The following is a 24,212-nucleotide window of genomic DNA, read 5'->3' as shown; positions in this document are numbered from 1 at the left end:
AGGCCTAAAAATTTGGCTTCTATAGTATATTCATATTGTTCTTACATTGTTTTGCTTCAAATACTTGTTTTTAGTATTTTTCAGTACCATATGTATATATAGACATATAGGTATAGGTATATAGATAGATCATTCTTCACTGACTGGTTACAATCAGAATTCTTTTTCATCTGTTGAACTGAAAAAGAAATACACTTCCTAAGAAGAAGGAACAAGAATCACCATGGTAGTAAATTCACTTGAAGAAATTTAGTATACAATTAGTAAATCAATGCTAATGATGTTAAAAATGTAGAAAAACATTGTTCACAGTCACATTTTATCTTCTGGTGGAACAGTGTTTGCTGCACCAAAATAAAAGAAAGAAAAGGGAAAACTTACATAACAAATAAGAGACAATAATTATTAACTACTGCATTACTGATTACAAGAAAACAAGACACAGTCTTAGACAATACATTCTCACTTTTAGTTCATGTAGAAAAAAATCAAATGCATATTCTTATTTGTAAAAGAAAAGAGCACCCACAAAGCACTGATTCAAAAATATTTTTTCCTGAGGACCCTAGTCCTATGTCCACTCAAATCAGTTCAACATTGAAGTAATGGCATTGGAAATACACTGTCCATATGTGGCATCAAGCACTCTACAACTCAGAAGTTGTTCTCAGCCAAGGGACTTTCAAAGTGATCTGGAAGTGCACAGCCTCCAAAGCAAACCAGACAGTCCTTTGGTCATGGCTTGGACTATCCTGAAGGATTCTACCATACACTCCAAATATAAATTTTAATATTTGGGGCATAAAGGCCAAAGGGCCTCCAAGAGGCCACTATAAGTATTCTAAGTTTGGGTGTTTGGGTTTTTTTTAAATTTTGAGTTAGCCTGAAATGTATTTACCCAGGTTAACAATTAATGGGATGAGTGGTTCAGAGTCCCAGTAATCACTGAAGCTAAACACACTTCGTACACACTTTGTGTACAGGTCTTGTTTTCTTAGTCTTGTCCTGCTTCACTGACTACAATGCAAAAGGAGCTTTATAGATATCTGCTCTTCAAGTCACTTTTTGATAAGACTGCTGGCTATCTTTTCAAGATACTACTTTGAAAAAAATCACTGAAAATGATAAGTCACCTTCAAAATGTTGAACTTGAGTTGATCCTCAGAAAATTAAGCCATTACTCTGTGGCACATTACTGCAAAGAATAACATACTTCTACCATTTTCATTTTGTGCTTTGTTGTTGTATTTGTTATTATTTGGTATTTCTTTTTCTTCTTAAGCACAGATGCTTTTTAAAGCTCACAGACTTTAATAGCATTTTCTCGTTAGATAAAACCTGTGAATTGTGATAGGAGTTTTATAAGAGCATCTAAATAAAATGGTTCTAGGAAATAGATTCAGGTTTTCCCAGATCATCACATCTAAAATTGGAAAAATGAAATCTCAGAAACAGTAGAGATATACTGTTCTTTTATATCATATAGTTTTGAATTAACAGAAAATGTTTGGCATACTTCATAAACAAAAATTAAACCACCACATTTATTTTAAAATAAATTCATCAAAAATTATTATACGTATATTCTATTATTCCGTGGTCTTCAGTAAACCTGAATCTCTCTTTTATTATTTTGTTCTAGATATTTATGAGCTACTTATTTAAAACAATTAACTGCTTTGTATTATCCTCTGCATAATGGATTGTTGTGGAAAAATACAACCAAGCAACAAACACAATCACTGACCTCTGACGCCTCACAAGCGAAGGATTTCAAGGAGCTGCTAAAAGCTTGGGAAATGTTATTCACATTTCTTCAGTGTGAAAATACAGTTATATGAAGGTTAAAATTCTGGTTCACATTTACTCTACAAGATAAAGGAAAGAATGCCAAGCGTAGTCTTGTCCCTTCAGTGTAACTCTTCTCACCTTCACTGCTCTTGTAAACATGTGACATCCCTACGTAGCTGAAATTATATTGGCATATTTACCAATATAAATATCCCAATATAATTATGATAGCCCATAATTATGAGCTATCAGCTGCTTTAGATCAGAACTTTGGCATTTTTTTCTGGGCACTGCCTTCTCACAAGATCTGTCCAGCTCACTTTCAGTTTCACAGAAAACCATCTTTTTGATGCACCAGCAATTCTACCCATTTTGCAGTGGGATCTCATTCGTGATCCAGTGCTGATCTGCAATGGGCAGTTGAGCTCCATTCATTTTAAAACTTAGAAATAATGAGTTGACAATTGGGCTGAAAGCTGCTGCAATAGATATATTACTACTCAGAGAAGGCAGGAGGCACAGAAGTCAGGCAAGCAGCTCAAGACTGAGGTGTTGAGGGGATACAGGCTCTATTCCCACATCTTCCCCTAGAAAACTCTGTCACTTGACTTCTCTGCGTTTCAATTTCTTTGAAAGGAAACAGAGGAGATGACAAAAAAGTAATTTGCAATGTGTTCCAAGGTCTACTGATAAAAAATGTCCTGTGAGAGCTGAGTGTTACAAATATCCATACCTGCAACCAACAAAAACGATTAAATCAGATTTTCTCTGGGGTCACACAGCACCAACTCCTCAACTTTACTGAAGATGTCTGTCATTCTTAAATCCTACCATTGATGGAATACTGACAGATATCAAATGGAAAAAGAAAAAGAAGGGAAAAGACTACCTCCAAGTTTTAACACTGTAAAAAAACCATTTCCTTCAGCCTAGCCAAAAATGTCCCTTGCTGAAGCTGATAAGTGGAGACTTTTTTCCTTTCTTTGTGCTTCTTTCTGGAGCTTTCCAGTTTTTCAGATGTGCTAAAAATACTGCCAAGAGGATTCAGCCTTCCCATATCAGTCTAAATAACGCCACATGCAAAACAAAAACCACCTCCTCATTCTTCCATTCCTGTCCATGTTCATTAACTGCCTTAGCCTTCTACATTGCCATGTTCCCTATCAGCTCTTCAGTGACTTCCACAATGTTTTCACAGCTCCTATTTCTAGCTACAAAACTTTGAATCCCTGAGAAGAAAAAAGGTTTTAGAGTGATCCTTTCCTGCAGTCACCAAGTATCTCACATTTCTAAAAGTGGCTGACCTGCTTTCACTACAAATCATTTAAATTTTTTGTCATTTACTTCCAGAATGTTGATAAAATTGTTGGCAAGATGCATGGCTGCTATTGATTCCTGAGGAACTTCATTAGAAAAAAATATCATTTGATGGCTGGCAACTGCTCTTTCTGTTATCTTTTCAGGTGTTATAAAACCTTTCTCTATAGTATATGAACTAGGGAGAAAAACATCATTGGGACATCTAGGGCACGGCCTTAGCTTTACACACATCTGAAGGTTCAAACCTGTGTGAGATCAAAAAGTCCCATTGTGAAAATATTTTCTCATCCAGATTTTAAGGTGGAGATTATTTCAGTTATGTCCAGTAGGGAGCTGATGTCTACAGTTTGCTCTTCTCAGAAATGGAGGAAGAAAATGGGGGAAATCTTTAAAGCAGCCCTTGAAAAAATTCTCTGGGCTGCCAGGATGAGGACCTACATTCCTGATGAATGAGGACATCTGATCTGATGATGACTTTTCAGAGCAGATCAGTCTCTGTTTGGGTTTTCAACAGTGTCTGAACCCATCAGGTCCTGCTGGGAACCTTGTTGAAAGTTTCAGAGCTCAGCCTTTAAAATTTTAATCCATGTCAGATCCAAACTTTTTATGAGCTTAGATAAAATAAAATAAAACCAAAACCACCGAGCAGTGAAGTTTTAATTATTAAAAAATAAGACTTTTCATATTTCCATGTCCAGATGCATTGTTGATTTTTCTTGAAAACCCAGCCCAAATATGCATAGATTTTCTGAGACATGTTTTTATGGTAAATTTCCCAACAGCTACATGTTGTCTCTCTTTTAGTGCCTTTCTCTTCACAGGGGACAAAAACTAGATCTTTGCTCTTCTCAGAATTTCGCAGTTCTGAAACTTTCAGAAACATAGTATCTTTTATATCCAGTAGGCAGGCATACTGAAAGAAAGTTGGTACCATTTTCTAAGCCTCATTTCTTTAATAAAATCAAAGAATTATGAATAAAGCAAAACTGCAAAATACTTGAGAATAAAGACACTGTGAGGATTATCTTAAAAAATTATCCTCATGGCTCTGTTTAGCTTTCTTCCCCCACCTATTTCATGCTAATAAAAAAGAAGGTTCTTTGGGGCAAGAACATATCTGCTTTGGTGCTTTACCAAGCTCAGTGGGGAGGAAAATCTGACAACCAAGTACTTTTTATAATAATTAATTACTTGCATCATCCACTGCTGAAGATTGTATGTCCCAGTGCACTAGCCTTCAGCAATATGTATGAAAATCTTGGAGGTCTGAGCACACAACTAAAGAATTGAAATTCTCAGGAGATATGTTTTCAATTAAAGCTTTTTATGTTAATATTTCAGAATATTAAACAATAATTTACTGAGGCATGCAGGGTATCTCTGTTATAAAGAAAGAGAGAGAAATAATTAATGAGCCCATTTTGATCTTCTAGTTTCCCTAAATTTATTTTCTTTGTTTTTTCTAGAAAATTTAACTGGCAGACAAATCAACAATAAGTCAACAGCTGCTCTGAAGTTTCCTTAGTTACAAGAATAATCATGTAAAGCAAAATAATTCTACTCTGCACTGTTACACAGGCCAATACAAGCAATTCAGCCAACTGATAGTGAGCTTTTCTTTCCCCAAATAGTCTTTGCTGTGTTTCAGTGCATCTCCATGAAGGAATAATTATTGCCAATAATTGGTAAATATTTCTAGTGCAGCAATGTCTCTCTAACCCAGATGAGGCTCTAAAGCCCTTTATGGGAGTCCATGTACACACAGATTGCAAAGATGGTCCCAGCTCAGAAAGCTTTCAATTTAAATCAGTAAAACACACCAGGAGAAAAGCAGTACTATTTTGTCCTATTTTGCACGTGGATTACTAAAGCCTATGAAATCCATAGAAATGTGTAGAATCATAGAATTACTTGGGTTGGAAGGGACCTTAAAGATCACATGGTTCCAACCTCCTTGCCATGGGCAGGGACAACTTTCAGGTGGCTTAAAGCCCTATTCAGCCTGGTGTTTAACACTTCTGAGGATGGGGCATCCACAGCTTCTCTGGGCAACTTGTTCCTACATCTTACTACCCTCTAAGAAAGCAATTTCTTCCTGATATTTAATCTAAACCTACTCTCTTTTGGTTTAAAGCCATTACCCCTTATCCTATCACTACATAACTTCATGCAAAATCCTTCTGCAGCTTTCCTGTAGGTCCCTTTTTGTTCTGGAAGGCTCAATTAAGTAGCAATGGTAAATTATGCAGGCAATTGTCTGTGTTTTTACATAAAGACCCTGTTAAAGCAGGCAAAACTCAACCATGCCACACTGGAGTGTGCTGCAGTTGATGTGAGCACCTCCTTTCTCAGCAATTTTGGGAATTCAGAGTTTCTTTGTGGAGCTGTAGAGAGCAGTTTGAGGTTGATCACAGACCATGGTGTAGCTTGAGATGTTTAGAAGACTTTACAAAGAACACAGAAGTCTCCTGACCTTCCCAGACCCACTTTAGACCACAGAGGAGACTATTAGGCCCTGCATGCTGAAACTGAGTGTCTTTTCACACAGCAGAGAGGAGAAATCTTTACTAACTTTTCTATATTTACACAATATTTCAGATCTGTTTTAAACTTAGGACTGAAATCAGTATTTCCAAGGACATAAATGCCAAGGCTGTAGGCTGCCAAAATTCATCTCCAAGAAGATGGGCCCAAAATCCTCAGGGGCACATCACTGCACTGAGACTTACAGCCACACTTGGGGTTAAATTCTGAGAAAGCAGTTAAACATTTGAAGTTTTCTCTAACCTCAACCAAATCTAAAGAGAGTTGTCAGTAAATAAGCTGAACATGAAGGTAGGCACAGAAAATCACTGAGTACCTGCCCTTCCTGCACTGTTCAAAAATCTAATGTAACACAATGTCCCTTTCTTTAAGAGGAATGTCTGGATGCTTGCTGTGGAGGGCATAGTCTGACTACCAATATTGCATTGCTTATAAAGCAAAAAGCATGTTGAAATCTTGGGACTTTGTATTACTTTTTATCTGTTTTTTAAATAGAAAATACTTAATGTCTTCTACTTGTGAAGAAATGCAAAAATATCTTATTTTACACTAAGTACTTACTTTTAGATTACTAATGAAAGCATACTTTGGAGTTTTGCAGACTCATTTGCATACTTACAAAATCATACAAGCATCTGCAATAAAAAAATTGAATAAATGTTAAAAAAATCTAGAATACACAATGGGCTTTTTTCCCATTAGCCTCTAGAAATAAGAAAGTCTATACATGGCATGGCCACAGACATCAGCTAGCACCATGTGACCTAAGAATGGACTGGCTCCATCTGAGATAGAGGCTGAGGAGAGAAGAGCTGTGAAACTGCCAATTCCTGCTTCCACAATGCAGCAATGGGAATTCACTGCTCTCAGTACAGCACAGCAAGTAGTTTCTGACTACAGGTGGGAGATATAAATTGATCAAGAGACTTCCTCAGCTACTTTACCCTTCCCTTTTTCATACCAAGACTGTATCCATTCAGAACTAAATATTCATATAATAAGTGTTCAAATGTGACAGAGAGCAAATCAACAGAGGTACACAGCTGGGAGAAGAATAATCCTTGCTCCTTTTGTCAAATCTTTCAGGCCTATCAATGGAGGGCTCCAGTCTCCAATATTGGAGGGAAAAAATTATTGCTAGACCTTGAGAGCTACCTTGAAACATGAGCTTTTCTTGCACGGCTAAACTGCCTTCTCCTGTTCTACATTTGAATGATTCAGGTTTTCCACTGGTTCACACAAGACATTTTAACTCTAGCCCCCGTTTATTTCCCTGGGGTTGAGGGTGCAGCGATGAGCCATTTGCTCTACCAATGCTAGCAAGTGCCAAGTGTGCATCGAAGATGGTGTCCATGGACTTTTCCTGTGCTTTTACCTTATAGCTCTCCTATTGTTGGAGCTCTGGATGACTTACCATGTCCTGAATATTTGTATCAAAAAGTCTTTTTTAAAAAGTCTTTAAAAATTACCTATTGCTCTAAGAAGAATATATTTTTGAATTTGTATAATTTTGTCTCATCCTAATTGCAACTTTGCAAAATGCTCTCAGCTACAAACCAACATCCTTGCTCGGACATCTGAATTCTTAGATGTTTCAGTTAATTACTTCTGTCTCATCCAATTAATCTCCATTACCTATTAGTTCTTAGAAATTAAATGAAAATATATTTCCTAGCAATTGTAACCCTAAGGTGATGCATATGAGAGGCAATTTAGCTTTCACAAAGATTTGAACTCAGGACAGAAAGCTTTGGGACTCTTTTGAGTGGCTGCTTCTCCATAATAAAAAATAACAACCACAAGTAAAAGCTGTGATTTCAAAGGTGCAAAAAGGGGTTAGAACTCACAAAAATACAAGAAACTTGTATTAAAATAGATGCACTTTTCTCAATATCTCTCTGTGCCATTCACAGTGATATATCTCACAGAAATCCTTTTGCAATTTAGCAATCCCAGCGGGAGCTTCTTTCACACATGGACAGGAAATGCCCATTGGCAGCTTGGTGGCTGACCAACACCTCTAGTTCATGAATAGGTGACAGCTAAAACCATTTCAACATTGCAACCACTACTGCCTTATTCATCAAGTAATGGTCCTTGGCTGATCTGTCCAATTTCTTCCTCTTCCCTGAAAGTTTTAAATTGTTTGGACACAGGAAAAATTTTGCTTCAGGGTCAATTTAGGCACCAGTCTGTCTGAAACACAGGCAGAAGGATTCATGCAGTTCTTTGTGCTGCTGAAAAAAGAGATCATCTCTTTCTTTTCTGCCGTTGCTTCTTAAATATTTTCCAGTGCGCTTCAGTACAAAACCCCAGGAGAAGTGATAAAACTCCACTGATTCTTTTTATATATGCTAGAAACTTGTGCCCCTGGACAGAAAGCTGAATAGCAGAAGAAACATTTTATTAAAATTTGCAAAAACAGCCCAAAAGGAAGGTTGCTTGTCTTTTATGGTGGCTGTTGTTGCATCTGGCTTGCTCAAGTCATCAAAGTTTTGCTCCCTTTAGGAAGATTGATGGTGGTCAGCAATATTTAGTGTGTAAGGCCCAGCAAATGTAAACGTGCTTTCGATCAATATTAATTAGACCGGTAATTACATCAAATATGTAAATTATTCCAAGAAATCAGGTGTGCTTCCAAGGCCATAAGTGCATTTGTTCCAACCTATAAAAATGTTCATGGGACTTTTCCTTGGCCCTGAAACAGCCTACAGCCACTTTACCACTCCCTTGGCTTCCACAATGATGGGGTATAATACAGGCAGGCTGATGAAAATCACCCCCAGCCCACACTAAATCTAGACCTGGCTAAGTGTGCAGGTCAGCCCTGGCCAAAATAGTAAGGATTGTGCCCAGCAGGATGGGTGACTGTGGGTGCTGGAGCCTGTGGCCTGATACTGATTTAATATTACCAGTGTAGACAGCAAGTCTCAGGAACTGGAACTGCACCCAGAATTTTCTTCTCACTTCCCAAGTGCAGTATTGGTGGGTCATGACCTGGTGCATTCTCCATCAGTCAATCTATGGAATTAACTGTATTACAGCTGACACTGCTGCTTCTGCATTTCTGCTCCTTTTCTAGAACAAACCCTATTGTTTTAAGATGGCTATGTACCCTCAATCTCATCCAATACAGTCTAGTCCAATGCCATCCAGTCCAAATCACATCTCCTTTCTGAGCAGGTGTAAAAGAACAAAGTCTGGATTCCCTGCCCTCCTGCCCTGAGGTGTATATTCTGAACTCTAAAACTGGATGTAGAGATGAACCCATGACGGAATAACTTAGAGCTTCCTACCACATAAAAAAATTGCATCAGTTTAAATCACTTAAATTACAAGAGTTTAAACTTCTTTGAGGACTATTGAAATCAATAGGCTAAATTGAGAAGGACTTTGGCATATGGAGCCCAACAGAGCCTGTCTAAGGAGTCTAAACATGAGTTTTAAAACATGGGTCTTAAATTCAGTCAGGACTTCACTTTTCATCGTTTGAAAAGCAGAGAAGGTGGATAAAACAAGAAGGAGAGTGTAAGATATGTTGAGCAATGTTGATTTCCCTTCTTATCCATGGGAAGAGACAGATACTCTCAGCTTGTATAGCAAGGTTTCTGTACCCAATACATTTATTTTCTTTTTTATTTTCCGAGAGGTATGGTGCAGTTAACATGATCTTGTAGAACACAGCAATTCTGTGTTGATAGTGTTTTTTCAGGGAGGGAATGTATAGAAAGAGATGCCTCCACAGAAGAAGCTGTTTGATTGTGCTGCACTGAACAAGTCAAATCCTAATGACCTATCCTGAAAAAAAAACATTTTTGTAGGGGATGAGGAAGGACCAGGAAGTGCCCCTGTGACTGCCCTGGGACCACATGGAAAGTGCTGCCACACTGTGCTGTTTGATGAATTCACAACAGTGTTCCCTGCAAGATGTAATCAGCCCTCTTGCAATTATTAACGTCTTCAGCCCAGGGTCACTGAGGCTGCAGGGCAGGATTGCTGTCCATCCAAGCTGATGGTGCACCTTTCCTGGTTCTTGCTGCACCCTCCACTCCCACCCGAGCTAGGCTCAGGGCAGTTGCCGCCATCCCTGAGCTTCACAGCTTGCAGCAGAGGACCCAGATGCAGGAGGTGAGGGAGATGTGAAAAAGGCACAGCAGGCTCAATTTACCTGGATCAGCTTCACACAGCAGCACACATGGGCATGCAAGATAAGCAGTGCAGACCACAGCATTGAAATCATGTTGGCAACACTAATACAAACAGACTGCCTATTGCCCACACAGACAGCACCATTTGAGGGCAATGCCAATGCTCGCACATTTGAAAGAAATGTGAAATTGCCCTAGTTTCAAGCAAATTCTTTCAGGACAGGTGAGTCTACTTCTCATCAGGCAGGGGCTGCCTGATTTATTACTCATTTAGGTGACATTTATATTCCAATAATGCTTAGAAAGCCTGACCCAAACTAAGACTAAAATTGTGCAAGCAAAGTCTGGGAGGGTGCCAGCTTAGTTAATGTTTACTCCTGCCCTTCAAAACTTTTATTACTCTTTTTTTCTTTTTTTTTATTCCTTCCTTTTTTTTATGGAAGGCAGCAATTCTATTCTTAGCAACATCCCTCTTCTATGCATGGTTCATCACCATGCCACCTGGAATTAATATTTACCTTATTCTTAGCCTGAGTTAAGATGAGCGTCTTCTGGCCAAGTGACCCAAGAGGACCCCAAACATGAAACATTCACTTTTGTTTCTCAACTTTTGCCTGAAATAGACATAAAGCCAAAGGGAGCTCTGTGAAATCCACAAGCTAGGAAAGAGAGGTAAGTGCCCCCAAGCTGGTCTCTGTCCACCACAGAAAACTAGCACTTCTGTTGCCCTGATATTCAGGATGGCACAGAAGAAAGCAGAGACAGACAGCTGGAGATTTCTGAGCAAGTTAAAGCTATTTTAGCTTTCCTACCAAATAATTCACATTATCAAAAGATTTCAAGCCAATTGATGGCTCTACATTGGAGTCACTGTCAGAGATTGAAATGGTTAATGGCTTAATCATTGTTAAGATCACCAAAAGTCTTTTGTCCACCGTAGCAAACTGCAAAGACGCAGCTGCTCATCTGCTGAAACCCACCCCTTTCTGAATATGTCTCCTAATTTGGATGGCAAAAGAAACTTGAGATAAGATAAGGTGGTGCTATTGTCCAAGTATCCCAGGTCAAAGGAGAGGAATGGATCCACAAACCAAGGGTTGAACTGCTGACATTTGACCACTTGCAGTACTCATCCAGGTGCCATAAGAAACTGGTTCTCATGGACCAGTACAGGAGTTTTGTGGACTCTTTCCCTCCACCACTTGATGGATACAGTCTGCAACCACTGAGACCAGAAGAAGAGCAACACAGTGTCATTGAAATCTACAGAGTGGTGACACTTTTTCTACTTTCTCCCCCCTGCTCCCCCCATCCTTCCTCTCTCTCTTTATCTCCCCCTCATTTACTTTTAATAAAAATCTGTATTATTGACTTGGGCCTATGGTGTTGTTTGCACCTTAATTCAGACAGAGGTATTTCTCTAATAATTGGATCATAATAGTCACTGCTGTGAGTCACAAGACACTTCTGCAAGAGGACACACAAAAGGCAGAGTAGCACCTGAGTCAGCCACACACTCCAAAAGGTACATGGCCTTGGTGCTTGTATGAAGAGGGGAAATGCTCATACAAATTTTGAGAAGGGTTGGCTTGGAAGAAGGACCAAGTGGATCACAGGAGTAACATATAGTGTGAATGTCACCTTGGGAATTTTCTATAGACCTTCCAGGACAATGACACCCATGAATTATTCTTTGAGGAACAAAGGAACACTGCCAAGTCAACTGCCTTGTCCTAATGGGGAACTTCTACTTGGCAGAAACTGACTGGCAGAGTCACACAGCTGGTACAGCCCAGGCCAGAAGATTCCTAAAATACCTGGATAGCAACTTTATGGAACAGGTCCTAAGGGAAACTAACTCAGAAAGATGTCTTCCTTTATCTGAATGGAGATTGGTGGCTGTTTTGGCCACAGTGATCACAAAGCAATGGAGTTTAGGTTAGATATTAGAAAAAGGTTCTTCACCCAAAGGCTGATAGGGCACAGGAACAGGCTCCCCAGGGAAGTGGTCACAGCACCAGCCTGACAGAGTTCAATAAGAGTTTGGACACTGCTTTCAGGCATATGGTGTGACTTGGGGTGTCCTGTGCAGGATCAGGAGTTGGACTCGATGTTCCTTGGGGGTTGATCCCAACTCAGCTCATTCTGTGCTTCTGTGATTCTACATTCAGCTACCTGCACCTTCTGGTACACTAGTTCCTTTTCAGTTTCAGTCTGTAACATATGAAAACATAGTTATTTCTACCTAATAAACCATACCTTTGTAATTTGATAAGTGAATTGACACAGTGGATGACTGTCACTTCCTAGTGTAAGTGAGGAGAGAAGGGCACAAAACCTAACATGATAAAAAAGACAAGGTTTTTATTTTCACTTAGCTGTAATTCACATTTGGAGCAACTGAGTGCATTGCCTCCTGAGATATCTGGGATGAGAAAAATTATGACAAACCGAAGAGATTTAATAATAACCAAAAACCAGTGAAAATAAAAGCATTAAACAGATTCTTACAGTTAATTACTAGTGATCAGGGCAAAAAATACTTGCACTTCTAAGAAACCAGTAAACACATGAAAAAGAATTCATAATGTTGTCAGATCACATTTAGTTGCTTAGTGACAATTTTATATGACCTGATGTATCACAAAGCAACATACTGCCATTCATCAAAATAAATGTCCCTCATTTTCATGAGTATATATCTTTCTCACACACAACTGTAAATGTGCATACATAAATGTGACACAAACATTTTTTTTATCAGAGGAAAAACAGGACATCTTTTTTTTTCTTCCATTTTAAATGAGAAGGACAAATAAAATTGACGTCAAGGTTGGTAGCATGTGCCCATGAATCAGTACAAAGGAGTTAATGGCTACGGGGACAGCAAAAATATAGCAAGCTGACATTTAAGAGAGAGCTGTCTTTGTAATTAAACTGCTGATGTGCAAACCTACAACAGAAAAAGTGATCACAGTAATAAGCCCTAAACAAAGACTGAGAATCAGAACAAACACATCAATACCTACAGGCAGGGAGTACATTAGAAGTGATTGTCACTGCCAGTAATCAGTGCCTGAAAATGCTGAAGTTGTCAAAGGGGCTTTGCTTTTGGTGGCTGGGGTTGCTTATCTGTCTGTTCAGAGCACTCCTGTGTAACAACTTTCCACACTCTAAATGTAGGCAGCTGAACAGACTTAAAGAAAGATAAATTAGTACAAATGTCAGCTAAAATAGCTGAATACCAAAGAAGGAGTCTCAACTGTGTTTATAAGGGGTTTGAGCTTGGCCCAAAGTCTCTCTGTCTCTAAGGAGATTGGACAGAATATCCACATTGCTGGAAAGTACCCACTGTGTATAGCAATCTGTGCCCAAAGGGCATGGAGTTATTTATCCTACTTGCTTGAATCATGGTATTAAGAATGATATATGAATTCAAGGTCAAAGTAGCCCACTGCTGCCAGAACTTTTTTTTTTTTACTCCTCTGTTAATAAACCTCTTCTTTATCAGTGTGGGAGATGATTTTAAAACATCATCTCCATGATTTTGCACATTTTAAGTCTCACTATATCTAAACCTCTGATGCCTCGGGTTTTAGCTTTTATCTTTTTTAGATTCTGTACTGCTTTAGGGTGTAGTTCTGAGCTTTATATTAGGGGATAGTATAGGAAGCTGTCTTCACAGAGTAGGTAGGCAAAACAATTCCTTCTCTAGCTGGGGACCAAGGACAAATGATCCAAATCTCAGGCCCAAAAGCATAAACAACGGCAGAATGAAGAGATAAAAACAAGAAGGATGGGACTTCATAACCTAAAGCTGTAATTGGACTTTTAATGCCAATATGCTAATGGACCAGAACTTATAAATATGAGAGGCCTTGTGACAGGTTGTCCATTTTGTGACCATTTTGGGTTCATCTTGGGTGTAACCCTGGCTGGGCTCTTGTACTGCCCCAGGTGTACCCATTAAGGCCTTCTAATAAATAGCTATTTTTTAACTCCATCTAGTATCTGTTCTAGGTCAGCCTTCAAAAGGCATCACCTCTCCTTAACTTTTCACATTGGTTCTCTAAAGAGAGCTCTGGGAAAACACATAAAAAACAACAGGAGCCTTTGACCTTGTTTTCAAAAGCAGAAGCACAGCTACTTCACCTCCTCTCACCCTGGAAACATGAAGAGTTAACTTCACTGGGGTGTGGGTAAAACCAGCTATACTCAGTCTGCTCAACTCTGGCCAGAGCTGTCTCTTTTTGCCATCTCCTTTTCTGTTTGGAGAGGTACATCTCTAAGATCCTTTTAGGATAAGCTGGTTTTGGAGGTTAGGACAAACCAAGACAGCTGGAACACCAAAATCTGCAGTTCTGACCACCAAGGAGCTCTGCATAGGAAGAGCCTAAAGCCCCCAATTTAACAATCACAATGGTGCATATCTGGACCATACTTTGTGCTGCATCTTAGACTACTGTCCAAAAAGCAATCAAATATCCTCTCAGCCACCTCTACAGCTGAATGTGCCTTGTCATTCCTCACAGGAGGCAAAGAGGTTGGCCAGGAAATGCCATGTAGTTGACATGAAAATAAGAGTTTTAAACTGAAGTGTCCTTCATTGCAGTCTCTCCAGCTAATTTAGATCAGGTTGGTGTGAATGACAGAGGAAACCTACTATTATTTTTTCTCCTGACAGTACAAGGGTTCTAAAAATTACATGCCTCTAATCCCTCATTAGCTGGTGTTTTAAATTCCCAGGCTGTGTAGCTTGTGCTCAAGGAGAAAGTGACAAGAGAAGAGTCATAATCCCCATGGCAAGAGCTGTCACTAAATACCTGCTGGGTGATAAATCCACTAGGTTTTTCAACTAGTCTTTTTTTCGTGCCTAAACTTCAGGGATGCACTCAAAATACAGGAAAATAAATGAAAATAACACACACTCTAAAAGTAAATGAAAATGACACATGGTCTAAAATTCATGGCATGTAGCATGACCTATTTACACCAGCTGATATGTAATGAGTTCAATCTTTACAAGACCCTTCACGTCATAGCCTAGAAAAAGCATAGATTGACAAGCTATATATATTCCTAAATTGTTTTTCTATAATTTTCTCAGAAAATGTAGCTTGCAGCACTGCAGCTGGCTTGGAAACTGATCTTTCCCTGTAATGGCCACTAAGACTAAGCTCTCTATGCAGATTTCCAACACATTAAAATGAAACTAATAAACCAGGCATCACATTGAATAACACTCTCAAATTATTTGAGTTAAATATTCAACAGAACCAACTTGAGCTAACAATAGGCAGGCCAATTGCAAATGACTGCATTTTGCAAATGAACAAGCACAGATAAAAAGCAAAGATAACATCATTGAAAACATTTTAGCTGATAATCACTATGTGGTTTGCAGTATTTCATATTGTAGTGCATTTGTCACACATTTAGTAAAAGCCATGATGCCATAAGCAACATGACACCTACCAGCTGTGCACCTTGTCAGCATGCAAACACAGCGTGGTATAATCCCAGGTTGATGCTGGAAGAAACACTTAGTAGGCTTTGAATCAAAATCCTCTCAATTCAGGGAGAAACTGGTAAGCAGCTTGTGTGGTTTTAAGGTATAAGCACAGAAGAGCTGAGGTTGGAAGGAACCTCTGGAGGTCATCCAATCCAACCACCTTGCTCAGGCAGAGCCACCTGGAGCCAGTTGCCCAGGACCAAATGTGAACAGTAGACATGCTTCAGTAGAGAACACAAAACATTGCATTCCCAAACATACATTTATCTACCGTACAGACACAGGTCAAGTGGTGATGGGGTCAGCTTTCTCAGGCTATGCTATCATCTGCTTTTGTCCTTGCTTGTGAGCAGCCAGCCCTTGGGGGAGCAGGGAAGGTTAATCACCAGTATGGGCTGTTGTTCTCCTTCTTGCTTTACATGACAACAAAGATATCAGATATCAGTGACTTCTTTTTTCTTGATGAAATGATCTTATCATCAGGCACTGAGCAGTGCAAGTTTTCCCAGGGACTAATATCCTACCCACATATCCCCCACCCTTGTTCCTGACAGCCTGGGCTGGAACCCCCAAACTCAGGGATTTTCAAGGTCAAAGAGGATTTTGCAGCCACTGTGCAAGATCTGGATAACAAATAGATTTAAGCCTTTACACTTCACATGCTACAATTTGAAATATTTTACAGTTATGATAGATGAAGCTTTGCTAACTGATGCATCATCCCTGTAGAAATCAATGGCAGCACCTAATAGTTATAGAGTACCTGATGTCACAGGGTCTTTAAGCTCTCTAAAAAGCAAAACATAAAAACATAATAGCATTACTAGTGCTCAGTAACAATTTCAGTTTACCCTATGGAGAGTGTTTCTGTCCTCAAATTAGTCAGTTGTCCCCCAGAAAAAAATTATTTTTATATAGCTTTATGAATATTACAAATAAACATTTTCATTTCTGCTGTTTCACATGGTCTCACATCTCCAAGTAGCATGAGGAAACAACACATACAGAACTGGAAATCTGTTGATACTGACTGCTGTCAATAGGGTAGGCACAACACTGACAAAAAGAAAACCAGGTTTCAAGGCATCTCTCCTTGCAGCTTCTAGACTCCTGAAGAATTCATCACAAAAGGAAAACAAGAGTCTCTAGTGAATTGTGTTGTGTGGAAGGCTTACTACTGTATGGTCAGTGAATAGTGAATGCATTAGCAAGGAAAAATGTACACTGCCAGTGAGACAGTGCCTGAGAATTTCCCAGCAGGAATACTCCAGCACAACAATACTATAGATAGTATGAAAATTTTAGTACAGGAAAGGCTCTGAGGGAGATACACACACACACACATATAAAATATATCATTATGGTATTATTGCATTATTAGATTATTCTATATACCTTAACACAGTCCATGAGCCATTACATTGAAATCAGAATATTCATGAAGTAATTTCCATTCCTAAGTACAGAATGTATACCAGGGAAATGCATTGAATATATCAACAAGAGCAGTGAGTTACACTAATGCAACTTGGTTTTACCAAATAAACATCAAAGAGTCAAATATAATGTTGCTCATGAAGCAGTTTTCTCTCCTTGTGTGAATAGGTCTTTCTTTTGCTCGAATACTAGCCTCTGGAGTCCACAGAAATACTTTGGTAGCTGTTACACTGAATAGATCACCTTTTTTCAGACTAAAGAGAACTAACAGATGTGTTGATATCAAGTCTATAGTCACAGATTTGAATGAAAGCAGTAGTTTCCCACAGCTGATAGTTTATTGCAATAATTTTGGCTACACAACCAGAAACAGAGCCTTCTTCACAGATCACTGGAAAATGAGGCTCTTCACAAACCTTTTTCACTCCACTGAGTAAAATGACCACTAAAAAGATGGGCTAGGATTCATCTGTGCCATGACTATGTCTGGGACAGTCACCCTGTGCTCTGTTTGAAGTCAGTTCTGAGGGACAGGCACTTTCAGAGGATGATTCAGCTGATGTGATTTATGTGCCTGCCTCAAGATGACATTCATTGTCTCCTGCTGTCTGGAGGATGTTTACGTCTATCTTTTCACTCTAAAGTCACTGGCTAAAATCTATTGCAAGACTGTTTGGGTAGTAAATACTGTGGTGACCAGTAATGATTGACAGCATAGCTTGCAGTTTGTGAATAGTTACCCTGTGGCACACTGCAGATTCCCAAAGGACCTTAGCACTATCCAAAAACCTTATAAGGAAGGACCAAAATAGTCAGCCCCTCTCCCAGTGGGAAAGGGAAGTGTCTCACATATACCCAAAATACACTGACAAACAATGTTAATTGATTTGCAGAAAGGTTAAACAGGACATCTTTCCTCAGTAAAATCACACCAGAGGACAAAGGTCAGATCTTTTGACAGAAAATGTGCCTCTCTAGAAGAAAATGCAAGTTGCTTTACCCAGTCAGGAATGATCACCAGCAAATACAAAATGTGAAACCATTAATTAATTACACCACAGTCACTGTGCTGGAGTGATGTAAGGATTAGTGCAGAGCAAGAGCTGAACTTGACTCAGCAATGTCCTTTCTGTAGTGAAAAAGACATCATCATGCTCAATTATAAAAACAGAACTGCAGCTTGAAGATGCAGAAGGTCATGGGCACTGTGATTCAGGAGGAGGTGAACAGGCAGAGCACTATGAACGGTAACAGATCTATAAATCATGTCACATGAAGAAAAACTGAATGCAGTGGCATTGCTTAGCCTAAGGAGAAGGCTGAGAGAAATAGAATAAAGCTCTCAAGTATGTAAATGGGTGCTGCAAAGTGAAAAAGAACAATCATTTATCCACATCTGCATTGGGCTGGACAAATTAAAACAAATAGATTTGACTCTGAAAATAAAAAATCCAAGGAACAGCTGAGGCGAAACTATGTAGCAATAAGAATGATAAAACAGTAAAATGTAGGGAAGACTCTAACACCAGAGATTTTTGTATGTCAGACCCAGGCATGGCACAAGCATAGGACAAGTTTGGAAGAAATAACCACCTGCCTCACAGCTCCTTTACAGGCTTCCCCAGCACTTGGATCCTGTGGTGTCAATCACAGACAATCAGCATTAAGTAACAGTCTCCTCCTGGGCATTTGTTAGATGGCAGCATGGAAAGGGGCAACTTTTCTGAGGAACAGAGATTGTTGTGGGATGTTCCCAATATAACAACAAAGTATATGTGCCCTGTGAAACTACCAGCATCAGGCTGTATCCCACTACCAGCATCACACTGTCCTCTTCCCAGGCCTCTGGATTGTGCTACACTCTGAGCTGCTCCCCCTGCAGAGGCTACCTCAGGTGGTAACTTGCTTTGCTATTGGTGAGACTTTCTTTTCAGCTTTTGGCTAGAGTAGAAAAATTCAGAGAAGTAACCTCCAAAGACACAATTTGTGTAGCAACAGATCCTGCAGTTCTGAAGTTCAGTTCAGAAATAGCTTGGATTACATTAAAAAAAAAAAAAAGTAACATAAAAATAAACATATTACAAACCGATAGAAAAACACCTCTCTACAGTGTTATTTGACACCTCTCCCTTAAAGCATGAAAGTGCCTTTGAAGTTCAACATTAACTGCATACTTTATCACATAGTAAAGGAATGAATAAATAAATAAATGTTTGGGCTTTAAAAAAAAAAAAAACATGCTGGAGATGCATCTCTAGCTGAGAATGTCATTAGTCAGCAACTTCACATCCTCAACCTCCCCACAGCCAGAGCTGCAGCTCAAGGCAGAGAAAATCTTGGGAGCCATCTCCCTCAATAACCACAGCCTGAGAAATTGTCCTCGCCCATTGCAAACAACCTTGACAACTGTAGGGACCCCAGTAGGGGAAAATGTGCTGGAAAAGCACATGGAAAATTTTTAAGTGTTTTGGTAACTCACACTAGCACCTGGGACTGAACAGAGACTAGTCAAGTGCTCTATGAATAACCATGTCTTTAATGGGCCATAAATCACAGTCTGAAAGACAAGTCTCTGTCTTGAACCCAAGGCTGAAACTGCAACCAGTCCTCCCCAGCTCCATTTCCTATTCCAGCATGTCTGAACTAGTAGCTTTGCTAGATGGGCAATTTCTCCTTCATTTGTTTGGCCATTTCCCATTAGAAATGTAAAAATGTGCACTGTCCTTGCTAAGAGAAAATAAATATGTACTTGCAAATTGCTGTTGCTTTGCACAGAAAAGATGATGAAGGCACTTCTGCTGAAGACAGCAGCATTTCTCTAGTTCAGGATGGAGGATTTTACCAATCTTCAATTTTTCAAGCTATGTAATATTTTGACAATCTTTCAAAAAAAAAATCTACTCTGATTTTTTTGAGAAAGGTGCCAGGAAGATTTGGTTTGATTTTCATTTGATTTGTTCTTATGTAACCAGTTAAACCCCACACACCATACTTTTATTTAATGCTCCCTTGACATTGGTGTCAATGATTGTGCAAGGTTTAAAGGAGTAGGAGACCTGCTGTAAGCTGTAATGTTTGACACTAGCCTGTTCCCCCAGACTGAGGCAAAATTAACTAATATACTGTTCTTTGACAAAAAAAAATTACCCAAAAAACATTTTTAAAAGTCCACCAAAAAAATCCCAAACCAAAACAAAAAAAAAAACCCCAAAGCAAATCACAACAAAACAACAACAACAAAAAAAGACTTAGGAAGTTCCTACCCCTTCCCACCTCTGTGCTGCAACTCACTTTCCTCAATACAGCATGGTGTCTGTGGGACCACACTATAAACAGGAACCATGAAAAGACGGGGTTAGGAAAAGTCTGCCTGGCAGAAAGTTGCTTCTATTTTTTAATCCAGAGCATTTTCACTGTGGGCCTGATGCACATCCATGGGCCCCTACAGCAGTACACTGGAGCACCTGGCCAGTCCTTCCTGCAGGTACCAACCACACTGACCCAAACCTCACCACAGCCCCAGGCACCTGCCCACCTTCCTATGTCAGCTTGGCCAATTCTGAAACAAAGCAGGAAAGCCAAAAATATGTGGAATTAACTAATCTTTAATTTCTAGAGAAATTTGAAGCCAATCCAGTAAATTATTTAGCATCTTCTATATCAGTAATTTACCACAAGAATAAAAAGCCAGAAGCAGAGCTCTGTTGGCTGCAGTGCAGGAGTCATGGCCATCCTGAGTCTCAGGAAATGCTGAAGGGTATCACCACAAGGGGTTTGAGTTGATGAAACCCCAGGAGAATCACAGAGACAGAGATGGTTTGAGGTACTGTTCTGGTCTTCCTCTGCTGATGCCAACAAGAGAGCAGAAACACAAGAGCACATTTGAGGGCAGCCTTAAGCAGTGCCAGCAGGGCAGGCCAAGAGGCAGTGTGCTGCAGCCAGGCAGTGTTACACTCCTCATCTTGTCCCTCCTTCCCTTGGGTCTGGGCTGCACCCCTGTCTGAGAGGGCACAAAGGCACCCCATTACTGACTGCTCATGGAACAGGGGAGGACAAAAGCCCCTGCTCCAGTGCAAGCACCTTGCTCCTTCCCAGCACTACCAATTCCCCAGGCAGCAGAGAGAGGCATATATTTTCTAATTCCAATTGGCATCATCCACCAGCATTTCACACTTACAAGGAATTTTCTCCTGGGTTCTAATTCACAATTTATTTAAAATAAATATATTTTCTCTCTAGAAATTTGGAATGTTTATCAAGATGTAGAATTAAAAGTTTTGCATTGTAAGAACTGAGGCAATTTCAGAATAATTGATTAAAAGATTTGAAAGCTCCTATAATTTTTCCATACCATGTCTATCCTGGAACCTGCAAATCAGGCCCCACCTCCCTCAAGTACTGTCAGTCTCTTTTTTCACTGCATTTGGTTCAGTCAATTTCATCTTGCCAAACTTGTGTTCCCTGTGGTGTGGCAACGCAGACCATGAAAGCACTTCTACATCCCAGAGAATTAAGCTAACATCTCAAGCAGTGATCTCAACACAGGAATCCAGAGAAAAAAAACCTACACCAAAGAAGAGACATGAGGCTGAAGTAGAGCTTTTTCACCTGTCAGTATGATGGCTGTACCTCTGCTGGCTCTGCAACACAGGGCTGCTCACCTCTGGGTTACCTCACCACTTCATTGTGGCCCAGCACACAGCAGGGGATATATTTCTACTATTGCAAAGCCAGAACCACTGAGTTATGAAACTGAGACAAGAAAATCATTTAATAGCCTTCCTGATTTTAATGGTGAATGCAAATGCTTAACCAATTATATCCTGGGGTGCATTAGGACATTGCCAGACATTCCAGGGACAGGATTGTCCTACTCCATTCTGCAGTGGATCAACCCATCACCAGAAATACTCCAGACTTGCACATCAGTTTGTGTGGAGCTACAGGGGCTCCTTCTGGTTTGTGGGTTTATGGAGTGGGATGCCAGGAAGTGATGACTATGGCTCATTCTTGCAAGGTGCTTCAGGTCCTAAATTCCAAAGGAATTCAAAGGATACTGAATAGCTTTTGCTGCTGGCAGGATGCTGCCTTTAACATAAGGCTTTTCAGTCATGTGTCCTGAAGTTAAATAAAGGAAAAAATAAGTAAAAAATTCTGAAAATAATTTTTTAACTGGTGTCTGTAATACAGTCTAATAAAATATCCAGTACACTTTCTCTTGGAAATACTATGCAAGTTATACGTATGCATCATACAATGGATGCAATTCATACTGAATATTCATATGTTTGTCTGCTTATGTACATATGTTTGTCTGCTTATGTACATACATCTAAAAAGTCCAAAAGTGAGAAAAATGGTCTGCTTCATAATACTGTGAATGTCCTAAAAATTGCAACAACAACAAAAAGGTAAATATAGAATGTGCCTAAAGAAAACACAAACTTCAGTAGAACAAGTTCCAGCAAACCCAGCATCTTTGTAAGAAAATAACTGCCATCAAGACTGAACTAAATCCATGAGAAAAATAAACTGCTTCCTCTAAGCATCACAGCTATCACTGACAAGACGCATACTGCTGCAAAAGTCATGGAAGACAAAATCTAAAAAATATTTCAAATTCAGTGAGAGATACTAAGAATATGTAAATTTAAAAAAAAAGACATCAAACAACTGCAGACTCTCCATTGGCAACCTATGAACTGGCTGCATCTACTACCGAGAGAGAATTCAATTTTTCTTCAAAAATCCTTCTTGATACATAGTGTTTCCATCTTAGTTTCATTATGAGTTAGATGTTATATTTTGTTCTTTGAAAAAAAAAGCTTTGTGTCTTGCACCCTCCATAGATACTTCAGCAAGATTCTTCTTGTGCCAAACCACAAAAGACTAGAATATGTGGCCAAGAATTTACAATCATTTGAAGACTTGTAGTTTTTAGACAAAGAATACGTAGTATTATCACAAACGAATGGCAACGTGATTTGGAAGTCTTCCTTATTTCTGTGGCTAGGGGGATTCCTAACAACACAGAAATGCAGTTTCCACCACTAGTGGAAGAGACATTTCTGAGTGGAAAGTATGCCATACTTGCAATGTGCTGTTTTCTCGTGCCTTCCTCACAAGGCATCTGCTACTAGACCACAGCATGGATTTGCACTATGCTGACCTTGGTTCCTGTCCAACCTGTCAGCTCTTGGACTCTGGCAGCTCTTTGGTCCTCTCCTAGCCCTGTGTAACTGCTGATTTCAGCTGTATTGTGTGGGAAAGTGCATTTCTTTCTGAAAAATTAGCGAGATCTTCATGCTCAATCTGTTGCAATGTCAGCAGCCCCTCCAGGATGGTAAGGAAATTATCTAAATGTAACAGCTAGTGATGTCTCAAGATCAAGTGCTATAAAACATATATTTCTAGAAACATATTACTTTCAAGTGCAGAACTTTCAGGCATGCCTTAATAGTTTTCCCTTATGTGAAGTGCATGGTGCTGAGACTAGGATTCTTTTTCTCCCTGATTGATGCTTTCTCATATGCCTTGCAAGGTCTTGTGCTGCTGCTAGCCATGAAAGCAGTGCCTGGCAAAGCTGCACAGGCTGTTTAGCTTCATTTCCTTTTGTTGCTGAGGCACACTTTGATGTGCATTTCTTTTGTTGGGTGCTTTGGATTTGCTAGTAAATCTGGGTGAGCTGGCATTCTGTGTCTTAGTTTGCTTCTTACCTTTTCGTCTTTCAGTTTTTAATATCACGCTAAGCTGATTTACTGTAAAGACATGAACAAACAGGCATGTACATGCTGATAAAGAACAGACATTTATCCTATGCTAACAGCCCTTCCTCAGATGTTGTGCCCACATGCATGCAAGAACAGAATGCTTGGAAGAAGAGCATCTCATGATGCCCACACCTGAAACACTGGTTGCATATCCAGAGGTCAGGGTGATGGAAGGCTGCTTAAACATGTCCTTTTTTCTTGGACAAAGCCACTTTTCAACTTAAACATCTTCATGAGGTCATCTTTTCCTATACCATGATTTTCAGAACCATTTGGATGGAGTTTTCTTACCTGCCACTAAACTGTAAAAGTGTTGGCTGAACAGACATCTTTAATAGATTAATATATATGAATCAAACTTTGCATCACAGTTAGCAGTGTATTCACTTAATGCATAGATAAGTAGTTCATGTTTCATCTACGTTCAGAATAGCATGAACTATGATGCATGACATCTCTCTTCATTTCTGGGATGTGCTTTCTCTATTGACCTAGGTTGAGCCTGCCTAGATATCTCAGTTAAGTCTTTTAAGTTAGATAAAATGAAACTGGGGTTTTATCTGTCTAGACAATATAGAAGGATACCCTGACCTCAGATCTAACTGTCTTCAGCTCTTTTTACCAAAGAGGCACTCACTAAAAAGGTAATGTCTGTGAAGAAATAGTACAGAAATCAAAAAACAAAGGGTA

This window comes from Ammospiza caudacuta, chromosome 2, assembly GCF_027887145.1.
Source record: "Ammospiza caudacuta isolate bAmmCau1 chromosome 2, bAmmCau1.pri, whole genome shotgun sequence".
NCBI lineage: Eukaryota > Metazoa > Chordata > Aves > Passeriformes > Passerellidae > Ammospiza > Ammospiza caudacuta.
This window is presented reverse-complemented; position numbering follows the sequence as displayed.